The 21,391-nt window shown below is 39.3% G+C and overlaps 1 pseudogene; it reads right to left on the reverse strand.

The window, feature by feature from the left end:
- LOC102763939 overlaps positions 1 to 17,372 on the reverse strand; it is a 199,441-nt pseudogene extending 182,069 nt beyond the window's left edge.
- Positions 17,373 to 21,391: the final 4,019 nt, after the last annotated feature.

Here is a 21,391-nt window from a genome sequence, read left to right on the forward strand (position 1 = left end):
TGCTGACACCAGCTTCCCTCCAGCACCTGAGACCCGGGCTTCCCTCCTCTGGCCACCAGCAGGCACCTGGGACCCGGGCTTCCCTCCTCAGGCTGCAGGCAGGTACCCGGGACGCAGGCTGGCTTCCCTTGGGCCGCCCACAGGCACCTGGGACCTGGGCTGGCTTCCCTCCAGCCCCGGCTTTATCAGGAAGGATATCTGGAATGATGTCTGGAAGACGTCTGGTCTAATTAGCATATTACCCTTTTATTATTATAGATTCTAGCAAATGAACTGTTACCACTTTCAGAATATTACATTCAAGTCTTCATCTACCACCTCTTGTTTGCATAGCATGTCTGTTTTAGTTGCCTGACCTGTACATGCCTCATTTTGATAATCTACCTTAGTCTATTTCTGTGCAATGAAAAACAGTCCAGTTCAGTATTCCACACTTCAATATTAATTTGTCTTTTCAGCTATTTCAACAGAGGATGTGTGTCCTCTGCTACAGGTTGGCTCAAATCCATCTGTCATTTTATTGACCTACTGGAAACAATGTCCAATGCATTCCAACTCACAGATTGAGTTTGCTTTAGCCACACATGAAACCAGGACACTGTTAGTGTCTGTGTTTTAAAAGAACATTCACAAAGACAGAGATTTGCCATATGAGAATAAATATACGTCATAAAAACTAGCATATGGAACAAGAAATAGGAGCTTTCAAAATTTCAAAGGTTAAGCAAATCACTCAAAATTACAATCATAAGTGGATGATGTATGCTTTTACTGTTGACCCAGGAACGTTCTCATGCATTTCCTTTTAATGCTGCTTTATAAAGGGCATTTTCCCAATATTTTCAGGAGAAGCACTGATCATTTTAAAATAGAATATCTGTTTACAACAAAGAAAAAAACCTGGGTACTTTGGAGAGAAAGAAGCAAATTATTTCCCAATATAAATTTTTCCTTTAATAAACACATTTATGAGACCAAGAGATAGGGTGAAAGATTTTTTAAATTTCCTTAAGGGCATGTGATCCTTAATGAAATTGTACACAGAAAAATCCAATATAAGTATAATTTTAGTTCCCCTTATGTGTGGTGCAGCTCGTTGCACTATGAGAGAGGGTTGCTGTTATTTATTTTGTGATTTACATGGCCCCAAACAAATAAGAAACTGGCAAACAGTCATTCCATAAATGTGAAGTGGGCTGGACTAGTGGGATTTTTCTTAAATCCCTAACCAGGAGGAGTGCTGTGTTTTATTTATCAGGTGAAAGGAGAAGCCACTGACAGGACAAACAGAAAAGCCACGTTGGAATTAGGCTCTGTTCTTCAGACTCTGTTTCCGAATGCCTCTTTCTCTAGGCAAGAAGCAAATTGTTCAGGATGACACCCAGGGTTGCTCTGCCTACAAAAGCTACTAAACACCTTCTCTGTCACCCTGGGTAGTTAGTTTATTTAAAATGACATTATTTGCTAGATTCAAAAGAGGAAATAATTCTCAAATTGAATCTCAGGACTTCTAAGAATAAAAGACTCTCCACCTCGTCCTACATATGTTAATATGCATTTTGGAAAATAGTGATTTTGAAAATCCATACTTCACAGACTGCTATATAGATTTTCAATTTCATTTCAATTTCAAATCAATTCTTGCATTTGCCAGACATACTGGTCTTAAAAATTGATTCTTTTTTGTTGCTGTTGTTAATTCAAAAGTATGTGTATTTATTTTTGAAAGTTATAATCGCAAACAATATAAAGCATTAATTTTAAAACTGAAACAAATTAGATCATTGTTAGGAATGCGAGCATAATTGAAGAGAGAAATAGAAGGCAACCTTTGACAATTATCTTAAGAAATGAGTAGATTTCCAAACTTTAATTATTGGCTATAATTCATTTCTTTTAAATTAAAATTTATTTTCATGCACAAATTAACTAGCAAATTTTATCTGTCATATAGATGGCTAATCTTGGTTCAAATCTTAGCTCTTTCTCTTTCTAGCTGCCTGACCTTGTAAATCAAAAATACTCAGAAACAGTAAAATGAGGATAAAATTATCTTCCTCTAAAGTTTTGAGGATGAAATCAGATAATGAATGAGAACATGGTTTGTAAGCTATAAAGTGTTACTGAAAGATTAAGTATCGCCAGTGCTTTTTAAAGTACAAACTGAGATATCATTACTCATATTTGATATATTGTAAAATGTCTCTCAACCCTTTTGTCTTTCTGAACCTCTCCCCTCTCTGGATTGGCATGAAAACTTATTGTTTCTGCCAAATGAGTCCGGATGTGAACAGCCATTTATTTGAAGACATGTGTCAACATTACTTGCCAAAAAAAAAGAAAAGTTACAGTACATGGTATTACAAAAATCACTATGCATTGTTAGTATCTCAGTATTTAATACAGAAAATATTAAGTCAAATGTATGAAAATGACTTTTCTTGTGGATCAGAAAAGGCAAAATTTTGGCAATTTCATTGAAATAAGAACAAAAAGATTTTAATTCTATATGATACATTTCAATGCAATAAAGAATTATTAATTGTCTTGAAGACACACGCACAACAAAAAACAAAAGACAAATAATCGTCATAGACTGAAACATCAACCATTAGTAACAATTTGCTTTCTCTCCCACTCAGTTGTTACGTTTTATAGTCGGAACTAGATTTTAGGTTCTTTTGACAATGCAGTTAGCTAACCAGTTGCAGGATGACTGAAAGAGGACTGCTTAATAATATTGCCCTGATCTATTATAAGCCTTTTAAGTTTTAAATAGCTTCTTATTCTGCTTATGAAACTAATAAATGCTTAGAAATTTGAAAAATACTTCAAGATATAAAGAAAAAAGAACTCAACCTCTGTTTAACCATCCAGCAATAAATAATGCAAACTTCCTGGTATATTTCATTTCAAATTTTTTCTCAACACTTATATTTGGGCATAAGTGAAAGGAAATTGTGCATGTAATTTTGTACTCTTCCTTCTGAAACTTGGAAGTTGTATCATAGGTAGTTTACCAGTATGAGGTTAATTCACTTTTGGTAAACGTAATTTTTATAGAGAAAGTAATATTATGTAGGTGTGTCATATCCTACTGAATCATTCCACAACTGTTAGACATAGAGTTGCATATCCAATATTTTAATGAACATTATTATACTTACTATTTTTCTTTTTCATATTTTTTCTTATGATGAAGTCTACTGAGTAAAAGAAAGGACTCTTTTCAATGTTCTTGATACATATTAGTACTTTCCCTAATTTATACTCTCACCAATAGCATTTGATAATACCTGTTCAACATGAAATATTATCCTCTCAAAGTGCTATTAAATGTCTCAGTTCTCTTTTTAAAACAAATTCTTTTTTATTTTTAAATTGATTTTTAGAGACAGAGGAAGGAAGAAAGAGAGAGAAACATCAATTGGTTGCCTCCCATTTGCATCAGGGATCAAACTCACAAACAGGGTATGTGCCCTGACTGGGAATTGAACCAGAGACCTTTCAGTGCACAGAATGATGCTGAGCCAGTGTTTGTGATGACCAAATGACTGGTCACCATGAGATGGTCCCTCCCTTCCTCAGCCTGGGACTGGCAAGTGGGGTGAACGGCTGACCTCTTGGTCCTTGCCCCCGGCCTGCAGGCTCTGATGGATCAGCGATGGTGAAAGAATGATGCTGAAGCAACTGAGCCACACTGGCCAGAGCTAAATGTCTCAGTTCTTACTGTGAGTGTCCACCTGCCAGTACCCTATACTATCTATCTATATATCTATATCTATATCTATATCTATATCTATATCTATCTATACATATATATATGTGTGTGTATATATATATATATCTCAGGCCTGTGGGAAAGCAGGTGCCGGCGACTTCACCTACAGGTGTGTGCGCCAGGCCAGCCACTGAGGGAACACGCTGCCTGCTTGGGGCCACTCATGCCAGGTTGGATAGGTCACAGGCGTGCCCTGCAGCTTCCATCAGCACCTCAAGCCCCAGCAGCAGTGGCAGCGGCAGCGGCAGCAGCAGTGGCGGCGCCCACATGAGTGGCCCTGAGCGGGCAGCATGTTCCATCAGTGGCCGGCCCAGCACACGTGCATGGAGGTGAAGTCACTGCGTCTTTCCTGCAGGCACGAGCCCTCAAGCAGCCAGGGATGAGCTGGTGATCCCAACAACTTGACAGCCCAGCGGTGAAGACGGTGTTTGGCCTGTGGACTGGCAAACGGGCAGAAGATGGCCGTGATCACAGGTGGCTAGGCCCTAGGAACCCTACCCGCACGATTTTGGGCACTGGGTCTTTAGTAGATTATAAATATGTAGTTTGATAATTTTAATTCCTCAATAGAAAGCTTTCTCCAGTTTCTCCACTGAAGAAACTGGTTTTGCCCTGGCTGGTTTGGTTCTATGGATAGAGCACTGAAGACTGAAAGGTCCCAGGTTTGATTCCGGTCAAGGACACATGCCTGGATTGTGGACTCAATCCCCAGTGGGGGGGAAGAGGGGGGCATGCAGGAGGCAGTTGATCAATGATTCCCTCTCCTCACTGATATTTCTATCTCTCCCTCCCTCCCCCTTCCTCTCTGAAATCAATAAAAATATATTTAAAAATGAAAATGGTTTCCCTTTAATGATATTTGTGCTTATTTTGACACAAAAAATATACTTTGACTCTGTCACTATAGTACCAATAAATTAATAGCAAGTATTTTTTAGTTATCTATATGGTTACTTAATTTACTCAACAAATAGTTACTAAGCACCTACTCAGATACTTGGAATCAGGTACTAGAACTTGAACATACAACAGTAGAAATTAGAGTTAATAAACAACTAAATAATTACAAAAAGTAATTTCAGATAAAAACTTCTAAGAATGAAATGTTTGTTATAGAGAGGACTGGGAGGGTTACTACATTAGATGGCCTGGTCAGGGAAGGTTTCTCTGATGAGCTGACATTTGAGCAGGGATATACAAGTCTTTATAAGTCTCTAGTCTTATAAAGTTTAGTAAGAACCAAGTCCTTGAGGTTGGAATAAACAGACAACATGAAGAGGAAAATTTAAATTACTTAAATTCTTGTAATGTGAGAACCAAGATGATAACTTGGAAGTTCAATGGAGCAGAATTTTGAGTCAAGACTGAACTGCAAAGGTTAAATTCCTAGTTTCATTGGGTATGGAATCTTTTTCATGTTACTTACATTCTAATGAGAAAAGCCACATGCAAGTGAAGTAAACTAAAATTGGGCTAATTAGCTACAGTGTGGGAAGGAGACTGGGAAATGTTTATGTAGTATATAGAAGAGGAGATCTCAGCAAGATGGTCTTGAGTTGTAAATGAATGAGATCTGAATCTTGGAGATGGAGAACTTGATTGTTTTGTTAACATGCTTAAAGTAAGTATAAGGGAACTGAATGTTTTCTAGAATCCACATTGGCTCATATGTTTGGCCTAGTGGATTTTGCTGCAAAGGAAAAAACTTCAAAAGTTAATGAATTTTCAAGCTCATTTTTCTGGTAGTTTTGTGAATGTGTGTAGGTTTCTAGCAAAGATGGCTGCATGTTATCACAAATGATTGACCTATTTATCATTGCCACTAAGGACACTCAAAGCCAGCCAAAGGTTTTTGATAGACAGATGGAGGAGTCAAAATGAGCAATAAATATATGATAATTATTGTCTGACCATAGAAAAAGGGAGTTGAATTATATTATCTCTATTGCTTTTCAACTAAAAATATTTTTCCCCTTGCTGTGACAGCTTGTCTTTAAGATGGCCACCATTGATTTCTTCTCGTCCTGTCTGCCCATGTAATTCCCCCATTAAGAGATAGAATCTATTTCTCTCCTGCTCCCCTCCTCTTGAACCTGGGCCAGCCTGAATGATTTGCTTGGCCAATAGAGTAGGATGAAAGTAAGGTTCGGGGACTACTAAGGCTAGGTCGTAAGAAGCCTTGCCATTTCTCCCTGGAATGATCATTCTGGAGCTACCATGTAAGAAGTCTGATTACCCTGAGACTGCCATGCTGTAAAAAGCACAAGTCACATGGAATGGCTCTGAAGGAAGAGACACCACATAGAGAAAGAGAAGAGAGGGAGTCCAAGGAGCACTGAGGCACCACACATATGAAGTGATAAGGCCAAGCTGAAAGTGGGTCCTTCAGCTGCTCTCCCAGCTGATGCCTCTGGATCACAAATGAACCAGTTGAGCCCTTCCCAAATTCCTTACCCAGAAAATGATCGTTATTTTCAGAAACTATGTTTAGAGGTAGTTTGTCACCAGCAATAGGGAACCAGACCATCTAAATTGTCTAAATTAGACCCTCTAGTCAGCTACTAAGACTATAGAAACTTTAAACAAGGTAAGGCATCCTATATAATAAAAGGCTAATATGCAAATAGACCAAACGGTGGAACAACCAAACAACCGGTCACTATAACATGTGCTGACCACCAGGGGGCGTGTGCGGAACATGGCAGGCATTGGCTGCAGTGGCATGGTGGAGCAGGCGAGCAGGGGCACCAGACCAAGGCAGGGCGCCAGTCACTGTCATCGGAGCGAGCCTCTGGTGGTTACTGAAAATTCTTTGCTCCTGCATGCAGCGATCCCACCCAGCACTCATACCTGCTGCTGGCACTGGCCCCGCTCACACCCCCTGCCAGTACCAGCCCCACTTGCACCTGCAGCCAGAGCCAGAGCCACCACTCTTACCTGCTGCCGGTGCCCGGTTCTGGTCCCGATCACTCGATGCCATCAGCGGGTGCGAGCAGAGGCTGCCGGCCCTGATCGCCCCTGAGGGCTTCTCCACCTCTCCCTGCTCCAGCAGGGGCAATCAGGGCAACAGCTGCCACTCACACCAGCTGATGGTGCCTGCCCCACTCGCACCTGCTGCAGCAGGGGCAATCAGGGCAACAGCCGCCACTCACACCAGCTGATGGTGCCTGCCCCACTCGCACCTGCTGCTCGCGCCAGCCCCAATCTCTCGGTGCCATCAGCGGGTTCAGGATGGGCCAAGACCTGCCTGCCCCTGTGCCTACCGCAGCCTTGCGGCCCACAGTTCCTTTCAAGGCGCATGAATTCATGCACTGGGCCCCTAGTACATTTATAAAAGCAAATGTTTAGCCATGGCATATCTGCTTCCCAGGCAGTTTTGTTAGGTAATTGTATAAATTTATAGGCGGGGGGGAGGGGGTGTCTCTTATTTAAGTCAACTAATATGGGTGTCTAATAATTGACTGAGAAAACTCCCTTGTCTTAAGGAGCAGTACAAGAAACCTTAATAAAAGCAATAACAAGGGTGGGCACCTTAGAAAATTTAGGAAAATTTCACAAAATAGGTGACACATGATGATGATCATTGAAGGACTTCTTTTTCAAGAAAATATTTATAGTTTGTGAAAAAATACATTATTTTCTGGATCAATTAACCATTTATTCTTCTTATTCACCACTACAAGGAGCTTGAGTATACTTTGTTTAAATAATTATCTTTAAAGCACTGCTTTCCTGAGACAGGGGTGAATTATCTCAAAGAAATATTATCTTTCAATTTCTTCTGAGATGTTTCCAAAGTGCAAATACAAGAACCAAGAATACTGAGCAGTATAAAGACGATATAGTATTAAATGTCCAGCTAATAGTGAATCATATGATTCAATTCAACAGAGAAGGCTCCACTAAGTCTGTAATAAAAAAGTAATGAGGTTTTATAACAAAACTTGAAAGCCCTCTCTGAAATGCAGATAGAAATCTTTTCAATACAAAGACAAGATTTACAATTGAACACTGACAACGCACAGTGTGAAAACCATAACTGATGAACTTTGAATATGCAACAATCTTTAGTTAACTACATTAATCAAAATGCACTGCAGTGCAATAACTGCATCTCATCATTTTGCCTCTTTGCACTTTCAGTATGAAAGGAGAGCAGAGAGGGGGAAAGAAAGTGCAGTCCAATGGAAACACACACACACTCACAGAGTTGAATTGGAAGCAATAGCATTTTCAAGCTGTAAAGAACCTGAAAAAAAAAAAAAAACAGAATTCACTTTCCTCATTTTACAACTGAGGAGGCAAGATGCTCAATAGGAGTTCCTCAAGGACACAGCAAAAGTTTGTACCAGAAATAAACTAAGAATCCATATTCTGACTCCAGACTCGCAATTAGGTTTCTTCCCCTATGGTTACATAAATTCCCTCAATTAATCATTTTTATGGATATTTGTGTTTCTAGTAACGTGTAGTCAAAAAATAATATTTGGATTTATTTTAAATAAAGTCATTAGTCAAACATAATTGACTATCAATTAACAGAAGGAGAAGGAAAGCCAAGGCCAAGCTTTGTCCAGAATAAGGATGACACATCTTATGTTCTAAAACACCAGGAGCGCTGCTTGTTTTTGTTCTGTCAGTCTTCTTCCTAAAAACAAGTCGAATTCTATTGCACTCCTGCATTTTTTCAGGCCTTCTGTTAGGCATAAAAGGAGATTATTTTTAAAAAATGACTAAAATACAATCCCTGATCTCAAGGAGTAAAAAATCTAGTCCATAGCCTTTCTGTAAATATAAAGCTGTTAAAATAAAACAAACAAAAAGGACGATCTTTGATTTGACCTTTTGTCTCATTTGACCTATTCAAAAGCAGAGAGAAGGTATATCTTGGCTGGAAAAAAAGAAATTTTCAAACACCCTAAGTATAAAGACACTGATGTGGTTTGTCATGAATCTACACAGCAGCAGTTTAATGCAGGTTGAATCAAATCTAAACTCTATCTTTTAGTGGAACCAGCTCTTGCAGATGTATAATTATTTTTTCATAGTTAACACTGTACCACCCACAAAACCCTCTTTCTTCCCAAGCTGGCGCAGCCTGCCATCACAGTGTGGATGCGTGTTGGGTTACAAAGTCCTCTGGATTTAAAGGTCAATTAGTTTGGTTCCACTTTAATTAGAAGCCATCATAATAGTGCTGTGTGAGTAATATATAGAGGCATAAATATTGACATCAATTTTTGTCAGATATTCTGATATCATAAACATCATGTAAATCTAGGCACTAGCAATCAATTTGCACATAATAGACTAATTTTATTAGAACTGTATGACTGCACTGTTCCGTTTTTTGAGTCCCTATCGTCTTGCTACATTAAATCATCGTTTTAAATCATGTCATAGTGTTCCTCACAGCAAGCAATCAAAAACAGAAAATTTAAGTTTATTGGATCTTTGCCTAATTTAATGATTCTTTTCCGAGTTGTGCTCTCTCTGAGCCCCGCAATGATGTTTTGGCCCTGTGCCTAGAAGCGTCTCCATATTGCTCAGAGCTGGGTGAAGTACACACCAAAGCAACAGCAAGAAAAATTCTTGCTGTTTCTGGAATCTGGTGAGACTGCTAGTAAAACAATTTCTGTTCAGTTAGCCTGCTTGGTGGGAAAGCTCTCTGCTGAAAAGGTGACCAAGAGACCAGCCGGTGTGGCTCAGTGGTTGTGCATCGACCTATGAACCAAGAGGGCACAGTTTAATTCCTGGTCAGGGCACATGCCCAGGTTGCCAGCTCAGTCCCCAGTCAGAGACGTGCAGACGGCAGCCGATCAATGATTGATATTTCTCTCTCTCCCTTTCCCTTCCTCTCTGAAATAAAAAGAAAAAAATATATATAATTTTTTATTTTAAAAAAGGTGACCAAGAGTCCCTGAGCCAGGAACATCAAAGGAGCCCTCTAGTCAGATGCTTCTCAAACTATGATCCACAAATATATCTGCAGGGGAAGGGTCCTTGAATTGACTATGAAAATGATTTTGAATTTTTATTTCAAATTAATTTTTTTATTATTATCTACTATTTGTAATCTGTTTCTCTCTCCTAGGATTTAAGCATCATGAAGGCATTGATTTTGTCCATTAAGTTCTTAGATATATCCCCAATGCTGAGAACAGTTCTAACACAAAGTAAGTACTTATTTGCTCAATGGAGTAATTAAGATAAGCAAATATTGAGTCAATTGGATGACCACCATATAATGGAGAGTGGTCCCAGAATTTTAGCAGCATTATTTGGGCTTATATTTATAATCACAGTGGGTCAAGAAATCAAGTCTAACTTTATGGCAGTATTTCTCAAACTAGGGTTCATGGGTTCCTGGGTTCTATGCAATGTTCCAAAGTGTCTATAAATTCTCAAGGGGGAGAACCTCTAATCAGGTACAATTTTCTCACTTTCCTCAAAGTGGAGGAAACTGAGTCCCAAAGAAGGAATGTAACTTTTTCAAGGCCAGTCAGTTAGCAGTAGAGCCAGAATTAGCATCTGGGTTTCTTATTTCTTGGCCATGTGCTTTTCTCATTCCACTGCACTAATATCTCCTTATACTTCTTGATCTTCTGTTCTGAAAGTTCTAACCATAAAATCCAAAGCTCAAACCAATCATTTGAGTAAGAAAAAGAAATCATTTTCTTGATAATGGTTGTTCCTTTTCTTGCTTTGCAATATGTTATTTTTTGATGATGTTGACTTTAAATATATTTAAACCTTGAAGCATTTGTAATTTGAATTAGTTTACTATCTTGGTTGCTTCTTAGTCTATTTTATCTTATCGAAATTATGAATGATCTGAGGACCTGAACCATGTTTTTACCATGTTATTTACTATTATCTAACTTCCAAAGTGTTTTCCACTTCAAATAAAATGAAAATTGTACAAGGAACACATTCTTGATATCAAGAACATAAACCAAATTGGACTTATGTCTGGCCCCCAAAATGGGAAGAACTCTCAGAAGCTGAGAATCACTGTCCCAATTACACCCCTCTCTAAATAATGATTTTTCTGCCTTTCTCTCAAACTTTCCCTTGACTCAGAAAATTGCCTCTTTCCATATGCAAGTCCTGGGATGTATATCTTACCACTTTCCTACAGAGAAACATAGCCTAGTGTGGTACACCAGGACTGAACAAAAACATTGCCTCAGAAAGTTCTTAGATAGTGTCTTCAGTTACCTTTTTCTTGATATATATTTTTTTCATGTTTGAATATATTTTTATTGTTAGTAGTATTACAGATATCTCCCATTCCCCCCTTCCAGTTACCTTTTTCTATATACTCATATGAGTTAAAACAATTTATAGACTTATTAATTCAAAATTATAAAGTATGATTTAAGGAAATCATTGGTATGGTTTTTTTCAAGATTTTGTAAAATGTCCAGCCAGGGGCAGTGCTCCATTAGGAGAATTGTAGACTTTTTTTCACAGCAACATACAATCCCAGTCAATAAAGAAATTGAGGCCCAGCAAAAAGAAATTATTTGCATAGGGACACCCAGCTAGTCAGTGTGGGACTGGGATGTGACAAAAGCTTCCAAACTCCCATTTCAATATTTCTTTTACTCTAATAACACACAAGGGATTCATATTCAACAAATATTCTATAGTGCTTATTATAGTGCTTATGAAAAATTCCTGATATAGAGCCAAAGATGTTTCAGAAGGAGTTGGAAATTCAGTCATGGTAGGTCAGAGGTCCCCTATAGGGCTTTCCCCAAACTCTCACTGATGATATATACTAGCGATGGCGAGCCTATGACACGTGTGTCAGAGGTGACACGCAAACTCATTTTTTGGGTTGATTTTTCTTTGTTAAATGGCATTTAAATATATAAAATAAATATAAAAAATATAAATCTTTGTTTTACTATGGTTGCAAATATCAAAAAATTTTTATATGTGACACGGCACCAGAGTTAAGTTAGGGTTTTTCAAAATGCTGACACGCTGAGCTCAAAAGATTCGCCATCACTGATATATATCAATTAGTCCTCTTCCATAAGGTATTAACTATACCTTTAATGTGCTGACAATATCTTATTTTAAATTTCACTAAGCCATCATTATATTTTTTGAAAAAGATGATGCTTTTACCAAAAACATAGTTCAGAAGCACAAGATTTCACTCCCTCTGGTAGGTTTTCCATCTCAGGAATAAGTCAGCCATGTTTCCTTATCTCCACTGATGGTATTGACCTGGCTCCAGCTGATTCATCACTGACTCAGTCAGTTTGTCAGTCTAGCCACAGTTCCTAGGTTACAAGTTCTGGTCATCATGGTGGAGATGAGGTGGTAGAGGAGGCAATATCTTATTAATTATTTTTTAAAAAAATTGTAGAAGTGTGGTGATAAAAATTTGAGCCATCATAAGTAGGTTTCTATTTAAAATAATGGGATTAACAGAAAAATAACTATGACAAAGATCATGCCTTCTTGGAGTTTACAATCTAGACATATATAGAAACAGTGGTAGAAATGACAAGAGAGTTGGCAATAAAGAATTTCAAGAGATTAGAGTAGGAGAAGACATATAATGGGAGTGGGGTAGGGTGGAATCAGGGATGATTTAACATTCAGAGCCATATCTAGATGCCATCAGAAATGGAGTTGATTTGGGTGTTGTTTCTGCCTCCACTCTGGCAGTAGCTGAGCACTTAGGGTGTATGAGCAGTCAGCCTTGAGAATTGGATTAATCATTTGGTGTTTGATTGCTTGCTTCACCATCACTGTGGAAATGGTAGCTCTGGGCAATATTATAGACTCAGCCTCAAAGTCCAAGTTGTAAACAGGCTTTTTGAAACTCTTGTGGAAAGTAAGCCTCTACTTTGTAAGTTCTTGCTTTGAAAGGGGCAACAGGCCACTTGGTCTTTGTTATACTCACAATAGTGCAAACAGTATAGATTTTTAACAGAAGTCAAACACTGACTAACAAATATTTAAAAAGTAAAGCTGATTTGTACATTCTGCTGAACGTTCTTTACCTTACACATTCAATTGCTAATTCCTGCCAAGTATATTCCCAAGTCTTTCTTTGTCTAGTCCTCAATATCACTCTAACTCTGGAATAATTCTGCTCACTCTTCACACTGCAGCCACACAGAACTTCTAATTCTCTTGTTTAAGGATCATCTGGCCTTGCTTAACATCCTACAGTGGGTCTTGTTGCCCATCAAATGAGTTCCAAGTTCCCAAACATGGTGTTCAAAACTTTTCTTTTCCCTAAAGTATTTACTCATTCCCTTAAATACATCCAAACTCTAACCAAGGTTTTCCTAATGTCGAGTTCATGCACCCATTCCTTTGTAAATGTTGTTCCCTATGCTTAGAATTTCCTTCCCTGGTAGGTACTTAGAGAATATCTAATCATTCTTCAAGACTCCTCTCTGTTATCACTGCCTCCATGAAGCAATTCACCACACAGATCTACTGCTCTGTTCTTATGAACATTAATTATTTATATATACCCGGGATAGTATGCATTTCTTTTCATTGTAATATCTTGTTTACATGCCTGACTGTGACTTCATGGTGTGTGGGGACTCTCTTTTTCATCTTTGCATCCCATAGCACTCTTCAGTTTGCAGAATAAGTAAAAGTCAAGTATTTATTACATTAGTTGTCTTTATGCTTTGACTACAGATTTGGTGTTTTTTTTAAGTTGGCTGAGCTAAGACCCCTGGATATTAAAGGGAATTCAAAACTGTCAGTGAGAAATCAAATCATTTTTATATGAGGATGATCACAATAGTGTAGGCAAAATAGAACATTTTATGTTAAAAACAAGTGACTGATCTTAGTTACAGCTGGGCAAGTCAAAGGACAAAGTCCCTTGCTAGCTCCTTGGGAGCAGGGACTATTTTTTCATTCTTTCTTATCACATGCAGCATCTTGTAAAGTGTGAGACACAAAGTAAACCCTCAGTAAATTCTGTGGAAAGAATGAGTGGTTACAAACATGTGGATGCAACTCTATATTCTAAACTTGCTACTCATTGTCCCTTGCCTCAGACTATTACTTAAACTAGCTAATATAAAAATTAGTCAGCAATGTTGGTCAATCTCAACATTAGCTAGTATGATTAACCATTAAGAAGTGTCTCATTATCTTAGTATCATAGATCTCATGTATTTAAGATCTACCTGAATTAAATATCTGGGATATTTTAAACTTAATTTTTCTCCATATAATTTTAGATCCAGCAAGTTGGTTGATTGACCATTTTGAGGTCAAGGATGCCAACATGAGCACCTCTGCATATGCCTTTACAATACCCGACACATAGTAGGCCCTCAACAAATGTTTGCTGAAATGAAATAGCTAACCTACATTATCAAGGTACAGAATTTAGCTATAGTACTCACATACAGATATATACAAATATATGGCACTTTAAAAAACAGAGAAAGAATGTGTACCTGAAATAGAAATAATTTAAACTAAGCACAAAGAATGAAGATGTGCATTTTAAAGGTTTGGGCAGCCAAGTCAAATAGTGGAAGAAACATGAGTTTGGGGATCAGTTAGACCAGAGTTTTATTTCTAGCTCTATGATTTAACTGTTCAGTGCCTATGGGTAAAGATTTGTGCCTCAGTTTCCTCCCCTGGCAACACTGAGCTAATACCATCTTTTTAAGAGACAGTGGTCAAAATTAAATAACCTAATATATCTGAAAGCACCACTGCGCTTGATACAGACCTACCACTCTGCAATAGTTTATTATGGTGATGGCTGCTCAGCCTCTCTTCACCCTTTTTGCAGTAGCTGTTGCTGATGTCCTACTGGAGAATCATGACCCTTTTCATCAGTGGTTCTTTTTATTTTATTTTTCCCATCACCTTTTATTCCCTCTATGCCCTCTTCCACCTCTACCCACCCTATTCCCCTGCCCCTGCAATCACCACACTGTTGATCATGTCCATGAGTTATCACTTTTTTTTCTTTTTTGCTCAATTCCTCCAACCCTCCTGCTCCCACACACCAGAGTCATCTGACCGCATGCTAAAGTTTAAGAACCACTGTTCAATCAAGCAAAATAGAAACAGACTCATAGACTAAGCAGTGGTTCTTAAACTTCAGCCTGCAGAGGTGTCAGGCTTGGACAGGGGACCCCCATCTCCCCCCGATCACTGGCTCTGGTCCCCGCCCAGGCCTGAGGCCTCTGGCCCAGGAATCATGCCTGGGCAGGGGACCCCCATCTCCCTCTGATCGCTTGCTCCACTCCCCGCCCAAGCCTGACGCCTCTGACCCAGGCTTCAGGCCTGGGCAAGGGGACCATCATATCCCCCCAATCCCCGGCTCCGCCCCCCACCCAGGCCTGATGCCTCTGGCCCAGGCATCAGGCCTGGGCAGGGGACCCCCAGTTCTCCACAGTTGCAGGCTCCGCCCCTGTCCAGGACTAAAGCCTCTGGCCTAGGCGTCCAGCCCGTAACCGCCATCTTGTTGGCAGTTAACTGCCAATCTTAGTTGGCAGTTAACTGTCAATCTTAGTTGGCAGTTAACTGCCAATCTTAGTTAGCAGTTAATTTGCATATAGCCCTGATTAGCCAATGAAAAGGGTATTGGTCGTACGCCAATTACCATTTTTGTCTTTTATTAGATAGGATTGTGCAACTTTATAACCAACATACACTGAGTGGTCACGTTATGACCACCTGATGTTTGTAGGCAAATTAGCTATAATTTCGCACTGAAGTTGCTAGAGGGCCAGACCATTATAAATAGGGAAGCAGGTTGTTTACCACGACAGTAGAAGCGATTTTTTTTTCTGAAGATATGGGTAAACAACGCGATTTAACAGCCTTTGAACATGGGATACACACACACCGACACGCGCGCACACACACACTGAGTGGCCAGATTATTATGACCACCCCGTCAGTACTTCGTTGGGCCACCTTTTGCCTCCAATACTGCGGCGATTCTTCTTGGCATTGACTCCACGAGATGCTGAAAGGTGATGCGAGGAATCTGACACCATGCCTGATGAATAGCACTGTCCAGTTCTGTGAGGTTTGGTGGTTGTGGAACCAGCTGCCTGATGGCTCTTTTAACTCTGTCACACAAATGACTAGTTCCATTTTATATGTGAGGAAATGTGGGCATAGAATGGCTAAATGAGTTGCCCAGGCCACACTGATAAAATATAGAGTCAGAATTTGAACCCAGGCAATCCTGCTCAACACCTTTGCGCTTGGCCATACACTACCCAAAGCATTGCATAGAGAGACACAATTAATGAAGATGCATGGAGGTAAAAGATGACACATGAGATTGGTTCAAATTATTGCTTAGAAAGCCATCTTTACTTCTTCTTGTATCCCTGAGCTCAGTCGGTACTGGACACTTTCTGCTTCAGAAGTCAGCAGGTAGAGCCACACTGATTATGTGCACTGACTTCGAGTCTATTGCACTAATTCCTTCAATACCCCACAGCATAGAGAGTGTCATAATAAACTGTCTTGATCTTGTGCATTAGTGCTGGCCACTCTCCCACAAACAATGTCAAAATCATAGGCAATTGGCACAGAGTCACTGTGACAATATGTAAATTACTTGTAAAGTGAACTTGTTCTCATGTAATAAATGCTATTATTTATTGTTAATTTGCTAACAATATTTTAATACAGTAATTGAGGTCATGGAAGATGTGGCCTAAAGATGAAACCATCTATAACTTGATTTTAAGCAAAATTGCATTACCCAGGTTTATGAAATATACTAAGGAATTAAAAGGCAAATGCAATGCTTACATTTGGTATGAATAGATATGGAAACATAACTGCAGAAAGAGACATAATGTGCTTTAGGATTAGAAGAGAGGTTTAGAAGAAAGTTATCAAAGGTGTCTGCTGACTCTAAAATTGCTTGGTTCTAGGATCAGTGTCCCCTGACCCACCTAGGTCTTTCCTCAATAAAACAAAGAAACATCTCATTAAATTACATGGCCTAGTTTTTTGTTTGTTTGTTCATTTTCTGGGGGGAAATATATTTAGCATTAGAAATTTAAGTGTAAATATTATAGGAATTCAAGAAGAAATACCTTTAAACCATGCACTGCCACATAATCATCTATTTTGTTTAAAACAATAAAAATGATGTACTTTTTGAACATGTGTACATCAAAACCAAAAGGTAATTTTTACTTTTTCCTTTACTGGCAACATTGGATGCATTTTTAGGTTTTGGTTCCCGGCAGGCATTTTTTATAAATCTGGAAGCTGCACATCTGTCCAGCTTGGCGGCCTTCCCCTTGTCTGTTATTTCCTTGACTCTGATTCTTCCCAATTCCTGCTTTACCGGATGTTCCTCGGGATTAACCCCATGAGTTGCCAAACAAACCCAAAACATTGAATTTAGCATGGAAGCAGAAATTAAATCTACTTTTGCTTGTTCAAGTGGATCCAATTTCTGCAACAGCTCATTTCCAGAAAGAGACATCATGGTCGCCAGCCTGTCACCCACAGCACCAATGGAATTCTGAAATGCTGATAAATACTCATGGATTTCTGCTGGCAGGTCTTTATTCATTTCTTCTTTGGCCATTATGACCAACTGTGTGCTCCCTGAGGGCCCTCTTCTGATTGCAGACTGCCGGCTTCTTATATCCTCACTTGGAGAAGGTCTACATTACTAATTCTTAGTAATCCGGGGCACCTCCTCAACTGCATGCTTTCATAATTAATCATCACATGTCATTTGTCTTTTCAAGAAAAGCCCTCCACCAATTGCCTGCACAATCTTCTCTTTTGAATCCAGCTATCAGATCAAAATCAGGTTCAGCATCTGTGAAATTAACCCTCAAGAGTGAAATCAGTTTTTAAAGATAAGGTGTCAAAAGTGTTCTGCAAGTATAAGGTATTAATTGAGTGCTGTAATTATTATTGTGCAGCCACTCCCCACAGTGATGACCTTTGTGCTCCTCTACCTCTCCTTCATCGGCTCCATTTTATGGTCTGTCATTTTTGAGGGCTTCAAGCCTCTCTTCTTTTCTGGAACCTGAAGCTCTGGTGTTCTTTCTTCCACCCAATTCTGCCTTCTGCAAGCTGGGCTAACCTTTCTCCAAACCCAGCTGTAGAGAGAAAGCCAGCCTTGGCTGTGATTGGATAGTCACCATTCCTCCTCCCACATGTAGCCAAGCAAAACCATGATGACTGACTCCCATTTAGCTTAGCCAATGTCCAGAGCAGGAAGATCTCTTGAAGGAAGCCACTCACCAGCAAAGACCTTAAAACAAGCCTCCTTTATGTTGTGCCCTTTGTTCAGAAACCTAAAGTTCTGTGTTCTCTTTCTCACATCAAGTCAAGAGTCCTCCTCATCCAAGGCCTATAGTCTTGTTGAATAAAACCCATCCAATCAATACTCTCTCAGTTCTGTTTTTCTTTTTCTCTCCATTCAGCTGTGTGTCGATGATCCCACTATTCTCTGTGCCTCATCCTGCTCTCCCAAACTTGGACTACCCATCCTGTTCATCACCCAGCCCTAGCCAGTGTTTCAGGCCAAGTTCAAATCCTTTGCAGTAGAGCTGTGGGCTCTACATTGGTTCCATATAGTTTGTTTCTTCTAGATTCAAATACCTGCTCAAAAGTTCTCTCTTCTAGAATTAGTTCTTCCCTCTTCTGGGCTTTCAAAGCACTTTGCTTATTATTCTATAAAAAGACCAAATTGTACTACAAATATTGTTTACATATATCTGACTGTATAGCATATTCATAATAGCAGAATCTATATTTTGTTCATTTTTATCATTTAAAAAGATGTAACAAAGCCTGATCTATAGTGGATGCCCAACAAACAATTGTTAAGTAAAATAATAAATAATTCTCCAAAATTCTCCTCTCTGTATGTGTGTGTATATATAATTTGTGTACATGACCCTGTTATGCAAGTACAAGAGTTTATCTTGGGACTATTCCTAAAACTGGAATTGCTGGGTCATAGGCACATATAGATCAGTTTTAGGAGCTAATGGCAGACTGCTTTCCAAGATGGCTGTACCATATTTCACTCCCGGCAGCACTGCATGAACATTAATGTGAACCCATTTCCTAACACTTGGCATGTTGGCATGTGAATATTTTGCACACTACGTGAGTATTAAATGGAATCTCACCATGGATTTAATTTTCATTTCCCTGATAATGAATGATGCTAAACTTCTCTTCATATATTTATTTATACTTTCATCCATTTATCTGTTACTCATTTTGCTTATTCATTTGTTTCTTTACATCTTCTTCATACCAGTTTCTTGTAGTTATATACATTGGAAATATTTTCCCCATTTGTAATTCTCATCATTTGTAACTATTGTTTTAGGGTTCATTTACTAAGATGTTAATTTTAATTTGGTCATTTTTATAAATATTTTATTTTTTATTCAACAACTTTTGTGTTGTGTTTTAAAAAATATCTTTCTCTGCCCATTTTGAAAGGGCATAATAGTGAAACTCAGAAAACCTGGGTTGTGTCCATATTCTACCATTTATTTTCTGTGAGATCTTGGTCAAATTATTTTATTTCCCTCTAATTATTTTTTTTATTAACAGGTCATATTATGGTACCATATATAGATTGCCATAAGGATTAAGTGTGCACATGTGCTTTATATATAAAGTGTTATACTGTATGCATGCTAATTGTAATAATGGTTAACATTCATTTGTGTGTAACTAGGATGGCCTGGAATTTCCAAAATGAAAAGAATAGCAGAACAGGATTCAGAAAACCAGAGTTCTAGACCCATTTCAGCCATAACCTTTCTTAGACATGACTTTTAACCTTCATCAGCCTCAGATTATCCTACATTATAAAAGGCTAATATACAAATTATCTCCTTGGGAGCTTGACTGACCAGGAGTTTGACCACTTGCTATGATGTGCACTGACCACCAGGGGGCAGCACGGAATGAAGGAAGGCCAGGGCCGGCAGCAGGGGGAAGGAAGGCCCTAATCGGCCCTGACTGCCGACTAGGTCTAGGGACCCTACCCCATGCATGAATTTCGTGCCAGGACCTCTAATGATCTATAAAATAGTTACGGTATCTGTCTTGCTGTGATGCTGTGAGCAAGTGGTGTTGCTTAATAAACAGGGCTGAGACTAGGATCAGGTGAGGCACTCACCTCAGGTGCAAAATTTAAAGAGACACCAAAAATATTATAGTCAAGATAAATATTTGATATTTTTATAAATAACTTGATATTTTTAAAATAGAAATTAGTACAAAATTCTGGAATGAACCAGATACCAACTGTTTTCAGATATCAAAATTTTTAATTAAAATGTGATGTTATTTTTAGGAGGGGTATTTGTTTTCCATATTTGAAAAACTATTACACAATCATCTATTACAGAATGGCCAGAGGTTGAACCAGAAATATGGGGGCAGGGGTGGGGAGATAATCATTTGCAGCTTTTAAGAGCCCTTGCGAGTGAAGCTCGATCTTTGCTCTTTTCAGAAACAGTGGATGGTGGCTGTTCAGCTAGCAGGTGACAGTTCTGAAGCGTTGGAAGCCCATTTTCAGCTGATCGGCTATTTTCACTATTGATGAGTTACTCTCTGCATCACAGCTGACCGATCGCAGCCGGCTGCATTCCTTGGCCCTGTACCTCTTCCCTTGGAAGCTAATGCCAATAGCAAAGGTGCTGCTTTCCCTGTGGCTACGGAAGCCTCCCTCTGCCTTAGGAGAAGCAAGGACAGTAAAGGGGTTTTCTCACAGACACAGTGTGTTCCCAGCACATAATAAATAATAAGCTGAAACTCAGCCAGCTGGTGACAGGATTGGCTGGTGATAGGGACAGTTTGAGGCTGAGGAGTGCTTTTAAAGCCTTATAAACACCTACCATCTTCCAGCTCTACATGCTTGGAAGGCCCCAATAAGTCATGGGCTGGATATAATTTCTCGCTTTGGAAGCACCTCATGATGAGATTTACTGAAGAGGCAGAAGAGACTTTCAGATCTTTAACACACATTCAGGGGTTTGGCTGAAGAAGGATAAATGTACTGCATGTAATAGTCAGGCATATCCTCTGTTTTTACTGTTGTGAATATTGACTTCCAAATGGATTTAATCAAAATCAATAACAAAATGTACAATAATGAAGTAATGTAAAATGCAGTAATGTATAGGCCAAGAGGTTGAATGGGGGATATATTAACAGAAAAGCTGCTTTACTAGAACAGTTCATCCCTCTTGTAGAAGCTTTCTTCACCTAATATAAGAAAACTAGTGGCCCGGTACATGAAATTCGTGCATGGAGAGGGGGTCCCTTAGCCCAGTCGGCACCCTCTCCAATCTGGGACCCTCGGGGGATGTCCGACTGCCGGTTTAGGCCCGATCCCTGATGATCCCTGCAGGGGATTGGGCCTAAACTCACAGTCGAACATCCCTCTCACAATCGGGGACCACTGGATCCTAACCACTCACCTGCCTGCCTGCCTGATTGCCCCGAACCATTCTGCCTGCTGGCCTGATCTCCCCTAACTGCACCCCCCACTGGCCTGATCACCCCAACTGCCCTCCCTACCAGCCTGCTCACCCCCAACTCCCCCCCAATGGCCTG

Source organism: Myotis davidii, unplaced genomic scaffold (genome assembly GCF_000327345.1).
Source record: "Myotis davidii unplaced genomic scaffold, ASM32734v1 scaffold132, whole genome shotgun sequence".
NCBI classification, from domain to species: Eukaryota; Metazoa; Chordata; class Mammalia; order Chiroptera; family Vespertilionidae; genus Myotis; species Myotis davidii.